Genomic DNA, 16,871 nt, shown 5'->3' on the forward strand with positions numbered 1-16,871 from the left:
CGGAGTGAGTCACTTAACTGTTCAGCTCCTCAGCTTCCTCATCTGAAGATGGGCGTAATGGTTAAAACCCATCTTATAGGAATATTGTGACTACTAAGTGAGTTACTGCATCTAAAGCCTTAAGATAACCCCTGGAGCAGTGAGTGTCTGCCATGGTGGTGGTGATGGTGATGATATGGTGGTGACGGTGGTGGTGACGGTGGTGGTGATGATGGTGATGATGGTGGTGGTGATGGTGGTGATGGTGATGGTGGTGGTGATGGTGGTGGTGTTGATGGTGGTGACGGTGGTGGTGATGGTGGTGACGGTGGTGGTGATGATGGTGATGATGGTGGTGGTGGTGGTGGTGATGGTGGTGGTGTTGATGGTGGTGACGGTGGTGTTGATGGTGGTGATGATGGTGTTGATGGTGATGGTGATGGTGGTGATGGTGGTGATGGTGGTGTTGATGATGGTGGTGATGGTGGTGACGATGGTGGTGGTGATGATGATCAATGACTGAAGGTGGGGAGACTCTCCCTTCCTCCAACCAGTGTAATTATTGAGACATTGGAGCTTCTGGGAACACTGCTTGTAGACCACTTATCTAGTTCATTTTCTCATTTGACAGAGACCTAGAGAAGGGTCCCACGATGGAGTGCTGTAGAACAAAGCCAGATCTTGAGCTGAGGTCTCCTGTCTCCTGGCCTTTGCAATTCTCAAATATCTTTCTGCACGAGCCGAGCTGTGGACCCAAGTCAAAGCCAGAGACAAGGAATCAGCATGACCCAGCAGCCAGCAGGTCTAACCTTGGCTGAGCTGCTCTACTCCCCATTTCCAGGCCGGCTCCCAGAGGTCCTGTGCAGATGAAGTAGCAACTTTGGGCCTCTTGGAGTAAGGGTGGAGGCTGAAAGGTGGGGAGGAGGTGTGTGAAGGCAGTGAGCTGTGAAGCTTAATTCACACAGAGGCCAGGTCTTAAGAGCACAGGCTACAAGGTGTTACATGCTGTACGTGCAAAATGCAGTGATTAATTGACAGGCGAGTCTGGAGACCCATCAGCCTTTCTCCGCCCCCTTTCCCCTCCTCTCTCACTCTTACTCCAAAACATGAGAGGAAGCGTCTCTCCCCAAACAGGCAATTCCAGGCAGGGGCGCCCCTCTGACATTTATGTTGCATCTCCAAGGTGATAGAGGAGGGAGGTCTTTAGTTTTTATCAAAACCAAATGAACTGCTTCTCTTATATCAAGTGTCACCCCTCACTCATTCATTTAACACGTTTTTTGAGTGTCTACTATGTATGTTCTGAAGGGTCACCTTCATGAGCATGTGACCTGTGAAATGACACAGGGTCCTATGCTCAGAAGGACCCTGCATTTGGTTTAATGCTCTGCTGTCAACATCTTGAAATCGTTAATCATTTTACCTTGACGTTGTTGTTTTGTAAGGTTGTCAGGGAAGCCCAGTGCAGGGGAGTGCGCACACGGACAGGAGATGAGTCATGCGAGTGTGTCCTGTCCCTTCAGCCCACTCCCGTGCAGCCTTCTCGACACCCCATGAGCAGGGAGCTCCAGGGGACACACACCGTGGGGTCAGTGCAGGGAGACTCAAATCAGCATAGGGGGGAGGGCTGTCAGGTCCACGACTGACGGGTGGGGCGCCCAAAGGCTGGAGAGGCCACACCATCCATCCAACGCAGAGCTGGCTCTGTGCGCAGAAAGAAGGCAGTGACATTCGAAGAGACACAAATGACCAAGGAACCTTATCACATCCTTTGCTACTAATGTTATGTCCCTATTAACCAACGCTTAGGCTAAAAATGGTTACACGGAAGGAAAGGAAAAGACAGAGCAGCCGCCAGCTCCCTTTCCTTGCAGCCCTGCCTGAGTCATCAGTGACCCGAGGCAGAGTGTTGGGGTGGAATGGCGCATGTCAGGAGGGATAGAGAAACGTCCGAGTTCATTCATGCAGCACGTCCATTGCTCCCGTAAGAATGAAATACATACACGTGAACCCGCCGTGAACTGTGTGACTTTGGTGATTCCACACAGCAGCTAAAGCCTCATATTTCCATTTAAAATTTGCAAAAACAGTGTAAAGATGAATGAAAATTCGTGACGATAATTTGAATTTATTTTTTAACCTTTTAACTTAGGATAACATGAAAGAGCAAATAAAAGTACTATGACAAACTATACTTCAATAAAATATTTTTTAAAATAAACTCTAATGGAAAAGAATCTTGAAAGAATATATCTAGATACATATAGATATATTCTTTTTAAGATTCTTTTCCATTAGATATATATAACTGAATCACTTTGTTATACACCAGAAACTAACCCAACACTGTAAGGCAACTACGATTAAAAACAATTTTTTTTTTAAATACTATGACAAGTCGAGAGAGAAAGAGAACACGGAAGAAAAGAAAAAGCTGTATATTTTACTACCTTTAATGACACTTTTTCCTACTTCTTGAACAGGGCCCTGCATTTTCATTTTACATGGGGCCCACACATTACATAGCGGCCCTGGGGTGAGGTACCAGGGACACGGGATCTACAAAATACAGTCTCTGTCCTCATAGAGCCTACTAGTCTAGTGAGAGAAACATAGGTTAACCTAATGATCCTAGAAATACATCATTATAAGCTGATCAGTGCTAAGTAAAAATATTATAGGGTTCCCTCAGGGCATGTAGTAGCAGGACCTAAACTAGCCTTGGGGTCAGGGGAGACTTCCCTGAGGAAGTGATGTGTGAACAGAAATGTGAAGAATAAGCAGGTGTTAGTGAAGCAAAGAACAAGGAATGACTGTTCCAGACAGAGGGGACAGCATGTGCAAAGGCCCTGAGGCAGGAGAGAGCCTGGCATCCCAGGAAAAGAAAGCCACCTGGCTGGAACATGGCCCAGTCTTATAAATCCCATTAGGAATTGATCTTTCTCCTAGAAGTTATGGAAAGCCATTAAGAATCTAAATAGGGGACTTCCCTGGCAGTCCAGTGGTTAAGACTCCGAGCTTCCACTGCATGGAGGGCGAGTTTGATCCCTGGCCAGGGAACTGAGATTCTGCAGGCGGCATGGCATGGCCAAAAAATAAAAATTAAAAAACAAACAAAAAATCTAAATAGAATTCCTCCCCCCCCCCCCGCCCACACACACAAAGTATTTAAATAGGAGAGTAAATGGGATCAAATCTGTTTTGTTTTGGGTTTTTTAAATAAATTTATTTATTTATTTGTTTATTTTTGGCTGCGTTGGGTCCTCGTTGCTGTGCGCGGGCTTTCTCTAGTTGCTGCAAGCGGGGGCTACTCTTTGTTGCGGTGCGCGGGCTTCTCATTGCAGTGGCTTCTCTTGTTGTGGAGCACGGGCTCTAGGCACACGGGCTTCAGTAGCTGTGGCACACGGGCTCTAGAGCGCAGGCTCGGTAGTTGTGGCGCACAGGCTTAGTTGCTCTGTGGCATGTGGGATCTTCCCGGCCCAGGGCTCGAACCCTTGTCCCCTGCATTGGCAGGCGGATTCTTAACCACTGCGCCACTGGGGAAACCCTCAAAGCTGTTTTTGAAAAGTTCTTGCACTGTTACCGTGTGATGAAATAAAACCCTGGCGGACCAGTGGTTAGGATTCCGTGCTTCCACTGAAGAGGGTACAGGTTCGATCCCTGGTCAGGGAACTAAGATCCCACATGCCATGCGGCGCGGCCAAAAAAAAAAAAAAAAATTATATTTTAAGGCAGGACAAGAAAAAATTAAACATAAAATTCTCTCTGTGGGTTTGTTTGGGCCTTCTCTCTCCTTCCCTCATGTGCAGTGTGCACCTGCATTACACATTAATCAAAACTTTTCAAAGATGGGAGCGCCTTCTTAGCTGTGGAGATCAATTTTTTTTCTTTCTTCTGATGCTAGCAATGTAACTTCTTAAAAGAAGAACGTTCTTTCCCAGCTCTGCAGGGGGTCATGGCGACTTGCTGCTCGCTTTGTATGCACTTACCTGGACTGTGTATCCTTGGTGCGCTTTATGTAGAACATCAGTGTGTCATTTTGATATACAGCCTTTATCCCGAAAACGTGCATGACGTGCCTTCCACTTCTAACAGGCGGAGCAGTTCTCAGATCTTTATGAGAATCTGCTTCCCAGGTTATAATTCTCCTTTTGGGGAATTTCCTGGTGGTCCACTAGTTAGGACTTGGCACTTTCACTGCTGTGGCCTGGCTTCAATCCCTGGTCGAGGAACTAAGATCCCACAAGCTGTGCAGTGCGACCAAAATGATAATAGTAATAAGCCTCAGTTTGGCTCGAATAAAATTCCCTTTTTTTCTTCTTAACTTTATAATTGAATTTTCATCGACAAATGTTAGAACAGCCTGAAGGGAGAAAAACTCGTTAGAAAGGAGGCTATTGCAATAATCCAGGGGAGGGAGGATGGTGGCTTAGGCTACAGTGGGGAGAGAGGATTGAATGGATTTAAGAGGCAGGGAGGAGGAAAAGTGATGGCGTGGACGGAGGCGGGGAGAAAAGAGGAGAGTGGGTACGGGGCATGACTCCTAGGCTTCTGGGCTGTGCTGCTGTGTGGGCGGTGAGGTCATCTACTAAGACGTGTATCGGCGATGGAGCGCGAGGTTGGAGAATGGAGGACAGGTGAGGGGGAAGGTTATGAGTTTACCTTTATGTTCAGTTAAGTTCCCTTTGAGGCGTCCCAGCAGGGTATCAAGAATGCCACTGGCATCTTCATCCAGGACCCAGAAGTAAGGTCTGGAGAACAGCTAATAAAAACTACAGCCATGCAAAGGGCTGGAATAGGCAGCTCACAAATTCTCCAAATGGCCAGTATGTACATAAAAAGAGCTCAACATCATTAGTCATTAAAGCAATGCAAAATTAAAACCGTAATGAGATACCATTTCACTAAATGGCAAAAATTTTTTAAGGCTGACAAAATTAAACGCTGGCCAGGATGTGGAGCAACCAGAACTTTCACCCATTACGGTGGACGTGGGAAATTGTACAACCACTTTGGAAAACAGGGAGTTTCTTCAAAAGTTAAACATATTCTTAGTGTACAACCTGGCAATTGCACTTCTAGATATTTGTCCTGCGGAAATAAAAACACTTGTCCACACAAAGACCTGCAAGTAATGTTCACTGCAGCATTATTCACAACACCCCCAAAATGAAACAAACCAAATGTGCTTCAGTTGTGAGTGGATGAACAAATTGTGGGTATCCACGCAACTGGAATCCGTGCAATGGAATCCACGCAATGAAATACTACCTGTCAACAAAAAGAAACAAACTACAGCTACGTGTAACGAAATGGATGAATCTCAGAAGTATTACACTTAGGGAAAGAAATCAGATATAAAAGACTACATATGCGTAATTCAATTTGCATGACATGCCAGTAATCGTTAGTGATGGAAAGAACAGGCGAAAATAATCTTTTTTTTTTTTTTTTTTTGCGGTATGCGGGCCTCTCGCTGTTGTGGCCTCTCCCGTTGCGGAGCACAGGCTCCGAACGTGCAGGCTCAGCGGCCATGGATCATGGGCGCAGCCCCTCCGCGGCATGTGGGATCTTCCCAGACCAGGGCGCGAACCCGTGTCCCCTGCATCGGCAGGCAGACTCTCAACCACTACGCCACCAGGGAAGCCCCAAAAGTAATCGTTAGTGATGGAAATCAGATCAGTGCAGCCTGGAGCACAGAGCGGGGGGGGGGGGGGGGACAACTGACTGCAGGAGGTGGGGGTGAGGGCACGGGCTTTGCGGGAGCGGTGGGACTGCTCTGTACCTTGATTGTGATGGTGGTCACACAGCTATACGCATGTCAAAACTCTCAGAGCTGTACACGGAAATCGTGAATTTTACTGCATAGACCTTAAACCTTAAAAAAAAAACAACCCACAATTTCTAAACTGAAGCCATGAGTATAGATAAGATTCACTAAGTGAAAAGGATAGAGTGAGAAGAAAAGAGAATGTGTGTGGCAGGGTGGGTGGCTGCTAATCTTACCTACAGGCAACAGGTGTCATTACCCCCATCTTGCATGTGAGAAAAACGAGGCTCAGAGAAGTGAAGTGCCTTCCCTAAGATCACACAGTACTAAGGAGGAAAGCTGGGGCTTGAACCCAGAGCCATCAACCAGGCCTGGGCCCATGGCTGAGCGTGGTCACCAAGCAAGGAGAAGCACCCCAACCCCTATTCTTTGAGGAAGAAAGGCAGTGGCCTTGAGGACTGGGCCCGGATCTGAAAACCGTGTGCTGTCCTCTGCATATGAAGTGACGCTTCTTGCCCATCACCGACCCCCGAGGGTCTGGGATCGCTGCGCTGGCTCTGCCCTAAACCTGCCATATTCCCTCCACCAGCCCCCCTCCCCACAGTACCCAAGGGAGCCCTCGCAAGATGACAGGCCAGGGTTGGGGGCTCTGCTTGGGCCTGTCAGACACCCAGAGAGCCACGGTGAGATCTGCTGCGGCGGAAAATCTCCAGCTGCAGGGGGGCCTGCTTCTCCGTGGTGGGCCTCCCTTCTGTGTGTCGACCCGGGGCCCCAAGCACCTGGCAAACAGCAGCTCCCTCATCTCTGCCTGGTCAGAAAGTGGCCGCATTCAGCGCCTCTCCCAGCTGGAGCATATGCCCCAGGATATGGGGCACTTTGGTGGCAGAGCTGGATTTGGACCTACAGCTGCCGCTTCCTACTCCAGGGGACCGGGCTCCTAGGGAAACTTCCCGTGAGACACTTTCTCCAGCTGCGGACGGTGAGTCCGGAGACCTCCTTTCTGATTCCTAGATCTGGAATGAAATACCTGAGTGACCCGGATTAAGTTCCTGGGTCACGTGAGAATCTGGGTGTCTCACGAGCATAACGAGGGTCTGACGAGGGGCACCTCCTTCACTACAGACCACTTACCAGGGGTAACGTTATGTCAGCCTCGTCACATACCTGGAGTAATTCGATGTATCCTCATAGAGCTATTTTATGCAGTCCATTCCCCACCTGCAGGATCCTATTTTCTTTGGCCGCGCTGCGCCGCTGCACTGCTTGTGCGACCTTAGTTCCGCCGACCAGGGATGGAATCTCAGCCCTCGGCAATGAGAGTGCGGAGTCCTAACCACTGGACCGCCAGGGACTTCCCAGGATCATATTTTATATAATGAGGAGTGTTTCCGGGAAAAGCATGTCCGAAGTTGGAGTCTGCAGACATCTGACAGCCAGAAAATGCCCTCCAGCCTCCGTCTCTTCCTCTGTTATCTTAACTTTAACCTTATCCTTACTGCAGCCTCCACCAATCTCCCTGGTTCATTTAGCTTCTCTGCTAGTATTTGATGAGCAGCTCCTATGATCTGGGGACGCAACAGTAAAAAACAAACCAAAAACCAAGCAAAAATGATTTTTAAAAAGAATTGGAGAAAAATAAAGAAGAAAGAGGGGTAGGGAGTATGGGAGTTGGGGTAGCGGTGAGTTGCAATTTTTAAAAGGGTGCCCATGGAAGGCCTCACTGTGATGGCAAAACTTTAGCCATAATCTGAAGGGGGCAAGGGAGTGAGTCCTGCTTTCAAGTGCAGGAAGAGCGTTCCAGGAACAGGGAACAGCAAATGCCACGGCTGGGAGACAGATGCTTGCCTGGTGGTTTGGAGATCAGCAAGTGGGCCCTGTGGCTAGTGTGGAGTGAGCCAGGGGCACAGTGGCTGGAGATGAGGTCAGAGAGGTGCAGGTGAGGCTCAGACTGAGGACGGCTGGTAGACGGTGTCCGTTCTCTTCTGCTAGGAACAAATGATCGGAAACTTAGCAGCTTCAGACAACACACATCAGCTCATGGTTTCTGAAGATCGGGAGTGTGGGCACAGCTTAACTGGGTCCTCCGTAAGACGGCAGTCAAGCTGTGGGCCAGGGCTGGGTCCTTATCGAGGGGCAGCCTTCATATCCTTGCCGACTGCTGGACGGAAGGCCTCAGTTCTTGCTGGACATCAGCTGGACGTGTCTTCCAGCTGCTTGCTGTATGGCCCTCTCCATATGGCAGCTCGCAACATGGCAGCCTCCTTCTTCAAAGCCAGCAAGGGAGTCAGTGCTCTAGCAAGACCAGTGTAACGATCATGGATGTTACATACTCTGGATACATAATCACATATATACTGTCATCTTTGCTGTGCTTTATTGATTAGAAGCAAGGCACGGGCCCTGCCCACACCCTAGGGCGGGGGGGTTATACAATGGTGTGAGTACCAGGAGGTGGGATCATGCGGGTCACCTTAGAGTCTGTCCACGCTGTCCTCTGTCCCTCAGTGACTCATGTCCAAAATACATTCACTTCCCTCCCAAGACACCCTAAAGCTCAGGGTCCAGCATCTCATCTAAATCGGGTTTAGGTGTAGGTGAGTTTCCTTTAGGTATTCCTCTTACCTGGTCTGTACAACTAAAGATGCAAGTTATCTGCCTGCCCACACACAGCACACCACGGCAGGACAACAGCTACAGACATTTCTGCTCAAAAAGTAACAGGGGAGGGTAACAGGAGAGGTACAGAGGAATCGCTGGTCCATAGAGGTTCTGAAATTCACTGAGCCAATGTTGGGTGTCCCCTGCTTAGGTGTTGTTTTGGTTTGTTTTAATTATTTATTTATTTCGCTTTTGGCTGCGTTGCGTCTTCGTGAGACCCAGGATTGACACAGACAATGCTGCGGGAACTGACACAGACAAGGCTCCTGTCCATTTCCGAGGGACACCCCCTGCACTTCCCCAGGGATGAGGGGATGAGGACTCCCCTCCCCCAGCAGGCTGTAGCTGCTCCCCTTCACATCCTGCCCCTCAGGGGGCCTGTCCCAACACACACGTGTCAGCCCACTAAAGCAAACAGCATTTGGACTGCCAGTCCCTCTGTCGGCAAAACTTGCTAAGTTTCTTTATACATGATGTTGAGACTGAAACTACAAAGAGAAATAAGACACGATCTGTGTGCTGGAGAAGCTTCCGGTCCAGTGATGGTTATACCGCTGGAGGTGAGACCCGCTCTGCCAGCACCTAAGGAAGATGGGGGAGAAGGGCACAGAGGGTACGGAGGGGTGCAGAGACACCTGAGCCTTATGATACACACAGCAGACACGGCCGGCCCCATGAAACACATTCTCAACATTGCCAGGTCGAGTTGTCTCTGCCTTCTTCCAGCCCCCACTCCCCTCCTACCCCCAACCTCCACCCCGGCATCAAGCTACCTTTGGCCCTGCCCCAGAGAGCCTTCCACGCTGCCTTGCCACCTGAAGCCAGTTAGGTCTCTCTTAGCTTTTCCCTCTAGAGAAGAGTTGTCCAACAGAAATACAATGTGCGCAACGTGCATGATTTTTAAATTTCTAGTAACCATATTTTTTTAAGTAAAAAAAAAGTGCTTGCTTCGGCAGCACATATACTAAAATTGGAACGATACAGAGAAGATTAGCGTGACCCCTGCACAAGGAGGCCATGCAGATTTGTGAAGCGTTCCATATTTTTTGGCCTCTATGGGAAAAGAATCTAAAAGAGTGGATATATGTATAACTGATTCACTTTGCTGTACACCTGAAACTAACACAATATTGTAAATCAACTAGACTCCAATAAAAAAACTTTTTTTAAACTTAAACAAGTTTTTAAAAAGTGAAATTAATTTCAATAATATATTTATTTAACTTGTATCTAAAATATTATCATTTCAACATGTAATCATGTACAAAATTACTGAGATCCTTGAAAAATAAATTTTTTTTGTACTAAGTCCTGGAGATGTACTGCGTAGTTTTAAACCTACACCACATTTCAGTTTGGATGCTAAATTTTTATTGGCTATATGTGGCCTGTGTTCAGATTTCACAACGTTCACATTGAAAAGTAAGTTCACATACTCAACTTACCTCACCAATACTTACGTTTTCCAATAACTAAATGGAGAGAGTAACAACTTCTAAATTTTTAGTGAAAATTAAGCACATTAGCAGTTCGGTTCCTCAGTTGCACACACAAGCTGCATTTCCAGTGCTCGGACACTCACTTGTGACTAGCGGCTACCAGAGTGTAAGCCTCTGCTGTCTGGGCCCCAGGTCCAGCACCCACTTCGGGCTCTCTCCAGTCACCCGGACTTACCCAGACCCTCTGTGCGCACATCTCCATTCAAAAGGGGCTCCCCTTCCTACCCACACCCCAGCCTGTGGGAGCCACTCATGACTCATATGCGTCCCTGCTCCCCTGGCACACTTTCACCTACCTGGTCCTCCTACCAAGATTAAGCCTCCATGTATAGACATCAGCATATCAGAAAGCCAATTTGCATAGGCAAATTCAGGATCTGGAGACATGTCCCCCCCACAGATTGGGGACCCAGGAAATCGGGCCTTGTCCTCCAGTCACCCCCTGGAGGAGGTGGGACTTTCAGAATTTGCTGGGTCAGTGAGACGGAAAGGAGGACGGGAAAAGCACCCAAGCCTGGGTGGTAGGATGGTGGAGAGAAGAGGGGCTCCTCGGGGTGTAGGTGAGGGGCTGGGGGGAGGTACATTTTACATATGGTTCATTGTGTTGGAATGATTTGGTTGTGAAATAAGCACCTTAAGGGATTATTTTATATTTCATACTTTTAAATTTTTATAAATTAAATTCTTTCCCCCAGTCTGGGTTTTTTCAAGCTTCAGATCTCTGGCTGGAATTGATTTGCATAATCCCACCTCTGAGATTTAGCCCCGCCCCTTAGGACCCCCTCTTGCCTGGTCCAGTCTGGAAGCCTCTCTGCTGGGCATTCACCTTTCCCCGTCTTCCCACTGTGGGCAGCCCCCCTGCTCTGGCCTCCCCCTCCCTGGGAACCAACCCGGCCTCGCTGCTGCTGAGAGGCTGGGATAATCCTCCCTGAGTTATTTCAAGGATTAGTCCTGCTGCCCTGTGTCCAGCTCCCACACGGTGGGATTTCAGAGCGGTGGACACCGTGCCAGGAAGGGGGTGCGGCTCCTGAAATGCAGATCCACGCAGGGTGGTGAGCACCAGACTGTGGGTTCCAGGTTCCTTAGAGCACGTCCTGGCGTGTGGAGTTTAGCAGGAAGAGGCAGGCAGCCTGCCAGGCTACGAGCTGGAGAGTCAGAGCCCGAAGCCCTAGGCCCTCAGTCTCTGCCTTGAAACACACACACACACACACACACACACACGCACACACACCCCCCCCAACCTCATGACAACTTTCATAGACTAGGTGGGTCCTTTTGCCTTCGCGGAGACCTTACTCCATAAAAAATATTAAAAATCGTATTTTCTATGTTGGTACACAGATGACTATATTAATATTATATATTAAAATATCTTCTTCCATCTGAAGGTCACTTTTCTTCTGATTTTAATGAAAATACGTTTGTGGTCCTCTGAAAGTACTGTGTTACTGTTGGCCCTGCCTGCGCCCCACCCTCTGTTCCCAGCCCTGGTCCTTCGAGGCTGCACAGGAGGCTGGGATTGGGGGTGGCAGGAGAGCCGTAAGGTCCGCAGGTGGGTCATTTTGGACTCAGGGAGGCACGGACTCTCCCGGCCCCCTTCCCTCTGAAAACGGAGAACTTCCTCAGCTGGCAGAGCCAGGTGCTGCCCCAGGAAGGACGAGTTCCTCGTTTCACGAGTCCTTCCTGCCCCCCCGCGCCCTCCCTGCCCCCGCTGATGCCACCGACGACAGGTAAGTCTGAGCAAATCTGAAGGAGTCCAATTTTAGCATCAGAAAGGGATGGCTTCTTCGGAGCCCATCGGCCATTAGACTTCAGGCTCAAGCCCCAACTCCCTACTACGACACATGAGACCCTCTTTGGGAGGTGATATAATAGAATGAGTGAGAATGTTTATTAACAGGTGGACCTGGTTGAACTTGGGACAAGTTCTTAAACCTCTCAAAGCCTCATTTTCCCCCCAATGTACATAGGAATGACGGGACTACTTTCCTCACCAAATTCTTATAAATATCGTATGCATACATGTGCTTTGCACACAGTGAAACTCTATATACTCGTTAGGAAATAGGATTGTTATACAAAGCAAATATACACAGGAGATCTCCCACCTCTTCTCCACAGGTCAGACACCCTATCATAACTGAGACTATAGATGTAAAGTACTAGGTGCATTGCCCGGCACAGAGCAGGAGCTCCAGAAACGGTACCCGGTATTGTGATCTGGTTCCTACTACTTCTCTAATCTCATCCCCACCTCCCCTCTGCCTTGAACTTCAGCGACACCGAACTGCTTATGGTCTTGTGTCACGTCCCACTCCACACCAGCTGCACATTTTCTCACCTCCTGATCACTGTAGCAGAAACTGGCTCATCTATACATAGACTGTATTTCCCAGCCTCCCCTGCACTTAGATGTGGCCATTTGAACAAGGTCTTGCCAGTGGAAGAGGCACAAGAGTAATCCATGCTGCTGCCAGGGCTGTTGCATCAAAACTCCCACATGCTCTTCATGTTCTTTCCCTTCCCAACCCCAGAAGCCCCATGGTGAAGGCGGCAGAGCCATAGATGGAAAGAACTCAGGTACCTGAGTTAAAGCGTGAAGGAAAGCCGTCCATGGACTTGGGTGTTCCATTAGTGAGAAGTGATGGAACTGTTTTCAGTTTGTTGCAGCAGCTAGCCTTACCTTAATGAATAGACTCCTGCTGTCTTGTGTTCATGGAATGCCTATAACCCCACCCTCCTTCCCTGGGGTAACTCCTGCTCATCCTTTAAGCTTCATCTCTGGCATTGCATCCTTCAGAAATCCTTCTCTGAGCAAACTTGAACAAAGGTTGGGTGTCTCCAGCAGACACTGCACAGTTGACTACCCTCCTTCTATCCTCTCCTTCCTAATAGAATCCCTATTTTGTTCAGGGAAGTAGTATCCCCAGTTACAAATACTCACGTCCCAAGACTCCTCTGTACCTGGCTGCAGTCACGTGGTCCAGTCCTGGCCAATAAGATGTAAGAAGAAGTTGCTGGATGGAGATTGTTAAGGAATCTTTCCTAAAAAGAAGTAGATTGGGGGCTTCCCTGGTGGCGCAGCGGTTGAGAGTCCGCCTGCCGATGCAGGGGACACGGGTTTGTGCCCTGGTCCGGGAAGATCCCACATGCCATGGAGCGGCTGGGCCCGTGGGCCATGGCCGCTGAGCCTGCGCGTCCAGAGCCTGTGCTCCGCAACGGGAGAGGCCACAACAGTGAGAGGCCCTCGTACCGCAAAAAAAAAAAAAAAAGTAGATTGGGCCCACATCTGCATTTTACCATTTTGCTTTGTCCTTCCTTTCTTCCCACCTGGAAGTCAGATGCAGTGTACAGAATGGAGCACACATATTACAAGCATAAGGATGAAAGCCACGTGCTAAGGCACAGTAGAAAGAAGAGTCTAGGTTCCTAAAGCCACCACGGATCAGCCCCGTTCCGCTTACCTCCAGTTCTCTTGTAACGTGGAAAATGAAACTTCTTTTTTTTTTTTTAATTTTTAAAATTACTTTTTATTGGAGTATAGTTGCTTTACAATGTTGTGTTAGTTTCTACTGTACAGCAAAGTGAATCAGTTATATGTATACATATATCCCCTCTTTTCTGGATTTCCTTCCCATTTAGGTCACCACAGAGCACTGAGTAGAGTTCTCTGTGCTATACAGTAGGTCCTCATTAGTTATTTTATACATAGTAGTGTATATATGTCAATCCCAATCTCCCAATTCGTCCTACCCCTGCTTCCCCCCTTGGTATCCATAAGTTTGTTCTCTACATCTGTGTCTCTATTTCTGCTTTGCAAATAAGTTCATCTGTACCATTTTTCTAGATTCCACATATGAGCAATATTATATGATATTTTTCTCTTTCTAACTTACTTCACTCTGTATGACAGTCTCTAAGTCCATCCACAGCTCTGCAAATGGCACAATTTCATTCCTTTTTATGGCTGAGTAATATTCCATATACACGGAGAAAGCCATAATTCAAAAAGATACATGCACCCCAATGTTCCTTGCAGCACTATTTACAAGAGCCAGGACATGGAAGCCACCTAAGCGTCCATCAACAGAGGACTGGATAAAGACGGTGTGGTCCATATATGGAAAATGAAACTCCTAAGGCTTAGAGCCCTGCGGTGAAGTTCCTGTTTGGCACACTTGAACACGCTCCTAAGTGAACGTGTGGGCCCCTGCCCCTGCTCCCCAGCGCCTGTGCTCCCACTCTGCTGCTCTCAAAACTCCATCACACGCTGGCCGTCATGCACTCAAGGGGCTGTTTCTCTGACTTGTCTGAAGACACAGAGCAAGCACTCAATAAACGTGTGCTGAGAGAACAGTGACAAGGGACAATGTGTGGCTTCCTCATCCTTCTTCTGAAGAAAAAAAAAGGAATCCCTAGGGGACACACAGAAGAGGTCCTCGGCCAGTGGCCTCCCTGCGCCTTCCAGTGCAAGCTCCACACCAAGGAGAGTGCAGAAGTACAAGACGCAGGCTCTGCCCTCGCGTGGGTGGGGTCGGGGAATGCAGGATAATCACAACTAGTACTTAGCGCTTCTTATGCCCCAGCATCGTCCTTCTGTTTTGTTTTGTACAGTGAGGTCAAAGCCACATAGAACTGTTTTAAAGTGAACAATTCAGTGGCATTTGGTGCATTCACAGTGTCGTGCAGCCGCTCTTTCTGTGTAGCTCCAAAACCTTTCATCACCCTCCAAAGAAAACCTTATAGCCGGGACTTCCCTGGCGGTCCAGTGGTTAAGACCTTGTGCTTCCACTGCATGGGGCACGGGTTCGATCGCTGATCAGGGAACTAAGATCCCCGCATGCTGTGCAGTGTGGCCAAAAATTTAAAAATTAAATCTTATACCCGTGAAGCAGTCATTTCGCATTATCCCTTTCCCTCAGCTCTTGGAAACCACCAATCTGCATTCTCTGTGGATTTTCCTTTTCTGGATGTTTCATATAAATAGCATCGCATGCTGGGCTAGCAGAGGCAGGTGGGGCCCCAGTGTCCACATGTTAAGATGACACTTAGCTTTTCTTTATCCAGACTGAGGTCAAAGGTTCCCTCTGTAGCTCGAGTGGCTGAGGTTAAATGTCTTTGCAGTCCAGCTCCTAGGAAATATTTATTATTTTTTTAATTAATTAATTAATTAGGTTGCACTGGGTCTTAGTTGCAGCAGGCGGGCTCCTTAGTTGCGGCTCACCAGCTCCTTAGTTGCAGCAGGTGGGCTCCTTAGTTGTGGCATGAGAACTCTTAGTTGCGGCATGCTTGTGGGATCTAGTTCCCTGACCAGGGATGGAACCCGGGTCCCCTGCATTGGGAGTGCAGAGTCTTATCCACTGCACCACCAGGGAAGTCCCAGGAAATCTTTAAAATTAAGTCTGGGATGAGCCTTTCACCAGCAGATTTGGTAGAGATCTTTGATGAAGTGTGGGTGAACGGTCTGGAGGGTGAACTGGCTGCTCTGCACTGGGGGTGCTGTCTTGCCGCACTTTTGTGAGAAAACACAGCCAGGTTGGATGTGTGATGTGGGGCATGTGGGCACGTGTCTATGTACAGACAGACATCCTGGAGCCTTTTGTGTTCGAGCACACTTTACAGATCACAGAGCACTTAGAGCCCTTTACCTGCAGCTCTCTAAAGGAGGCAGGGCCAGCACTCTTAACTGCAGTTTATAAATGGGGCAGCTGAGGCCCCATCGGATGACTTGCCCAAGGTCGCACAGAGGACGAGGGGCGGAGCCCCAAGCCTCCGAGCTTCCTGTCCAGACACCTTAAGCTGCTTAGTCATTGCTCAGGTGGAGTGAGGGGGAAATGAGCTTGCAGGTCGTATTAGTCAGAAACGAAATACCATAGAGTGGCTTAAACAGCATAAATTTATTTTTCACGGTTCTGGAGGCTGGAAAGTCCAAGATTAAGGTGCCGGCTGATTTGGTTCCTGGAGAGAGCTCTCTTCCTGGTTTGTGATGGCTGCCTTTTCCCTGTGTCCTTAGTAGTGGAAAGAGAGTAGCCCTTCTCATAAGGGCTGTAATCCCATCGTGGGCACCCCACCCTCATGACTTCATCTAACCCTAATTACCTCCCAAAGGCCCTGGCCCAAATACCGTCACACTGGGGGTTAGGGTGTTAACGTATTAGTTTGGGGCGGGGGGGACACATTCAGTCTATAATACATGTGCAAACCCATCTCTTACCCATCATTGGTGGGAACCATGTGCTACAGCCTGCAAGTCATTGGGGGTGTTCTCATGAAAATAGACAATTCAACCTAACTCTCTCCCAGGGACGGACGCGAGAGGCGGGGCAGGGAAGGAGGACAAAATTCGGAGAGTATTGGGAAGAGAGTAGGGTTGCCAGATTTAGCAAATAAAAATATAAACACTTAATTCTGAATTTCAAATAAACGAGGAATGATTTTTTTAGTGTAAATGTGTCCCATACTTCGTTTGGGACATACTTATACTAAAAAAAAATAGAAAAAAATTTGTTTTTTTTCATCTGAAATTCAAATGACCTTGGTGTCCTGTATTTTTATCTGGCAACCCTAAAAGAGAGGGGCCAAGAGTTTTGAGGCAGGCCAGTGGGCCTCACAAAGTACTATCACAGGGTCTCTGGACAGATTCTTGCTTTACATATTTAACTTTTTAAAAGTCTTTTTAAAAACCATTGAGCTTTTTTTTTCTTGGCGTAACAAAAACGTAACATAAAATTTACCATTTTGACCACTTCTAAATATACAGTTCAGTGGCATTACGTACATTCACATCGTGGTGCAACCACCACCGCTACCAATCTCCAGGACTTTGTCATCATCACAAACTGACAGGTCAAAGAAAACCAGAGCCGCACAGTCATTAAAGGGGTGAAAGCAGATTTTATTCAGGACTTTGCAACAAGGGAAAAGAGAGGTCAGTACAGAACAGGGGTCAATTCCAAATACAGCGT

The 16,871-nt window shown here is 48.1% G+C and overlaps 1 non-coding gene across 1 annotated transcript; it reads left to right on the forward strand.

Moving 5' to 3' along the window:
• Window positions 1–9,347: 9,347 nt before the first annotated feature.
• LOC115802878 (U6 spliceosomal RNA) lies at window positions 9,348–9,454 on the forward strand. The gene has a single exon (XR_004023457.1). It is a non-coding gene; the product is annotated as a U6 spliceosomal RNA (small nuclear RNA).
• The last annotated feature ends 7,417 nt before the right edge of the window (window positions 9,455–16,871 follow it).

This window comes from Delphinapterus leucas, chromosome 11 (assembly GCF_059928025.1).
Source record: "Delphinapterus leucas isolate spDelLeu-1000000601 "Yukka" chromosome 11, BTC_Dleu_Yukka2, whole genome shotgun sequence".
Classification (NCBI taxonomy): domain Eukaryota; kingdom Metazoa; phylum Chordata; class Mammalia; order Artiodactyla; family Monodontidae; genus Delphinapterus; species Delphinapterus leucas.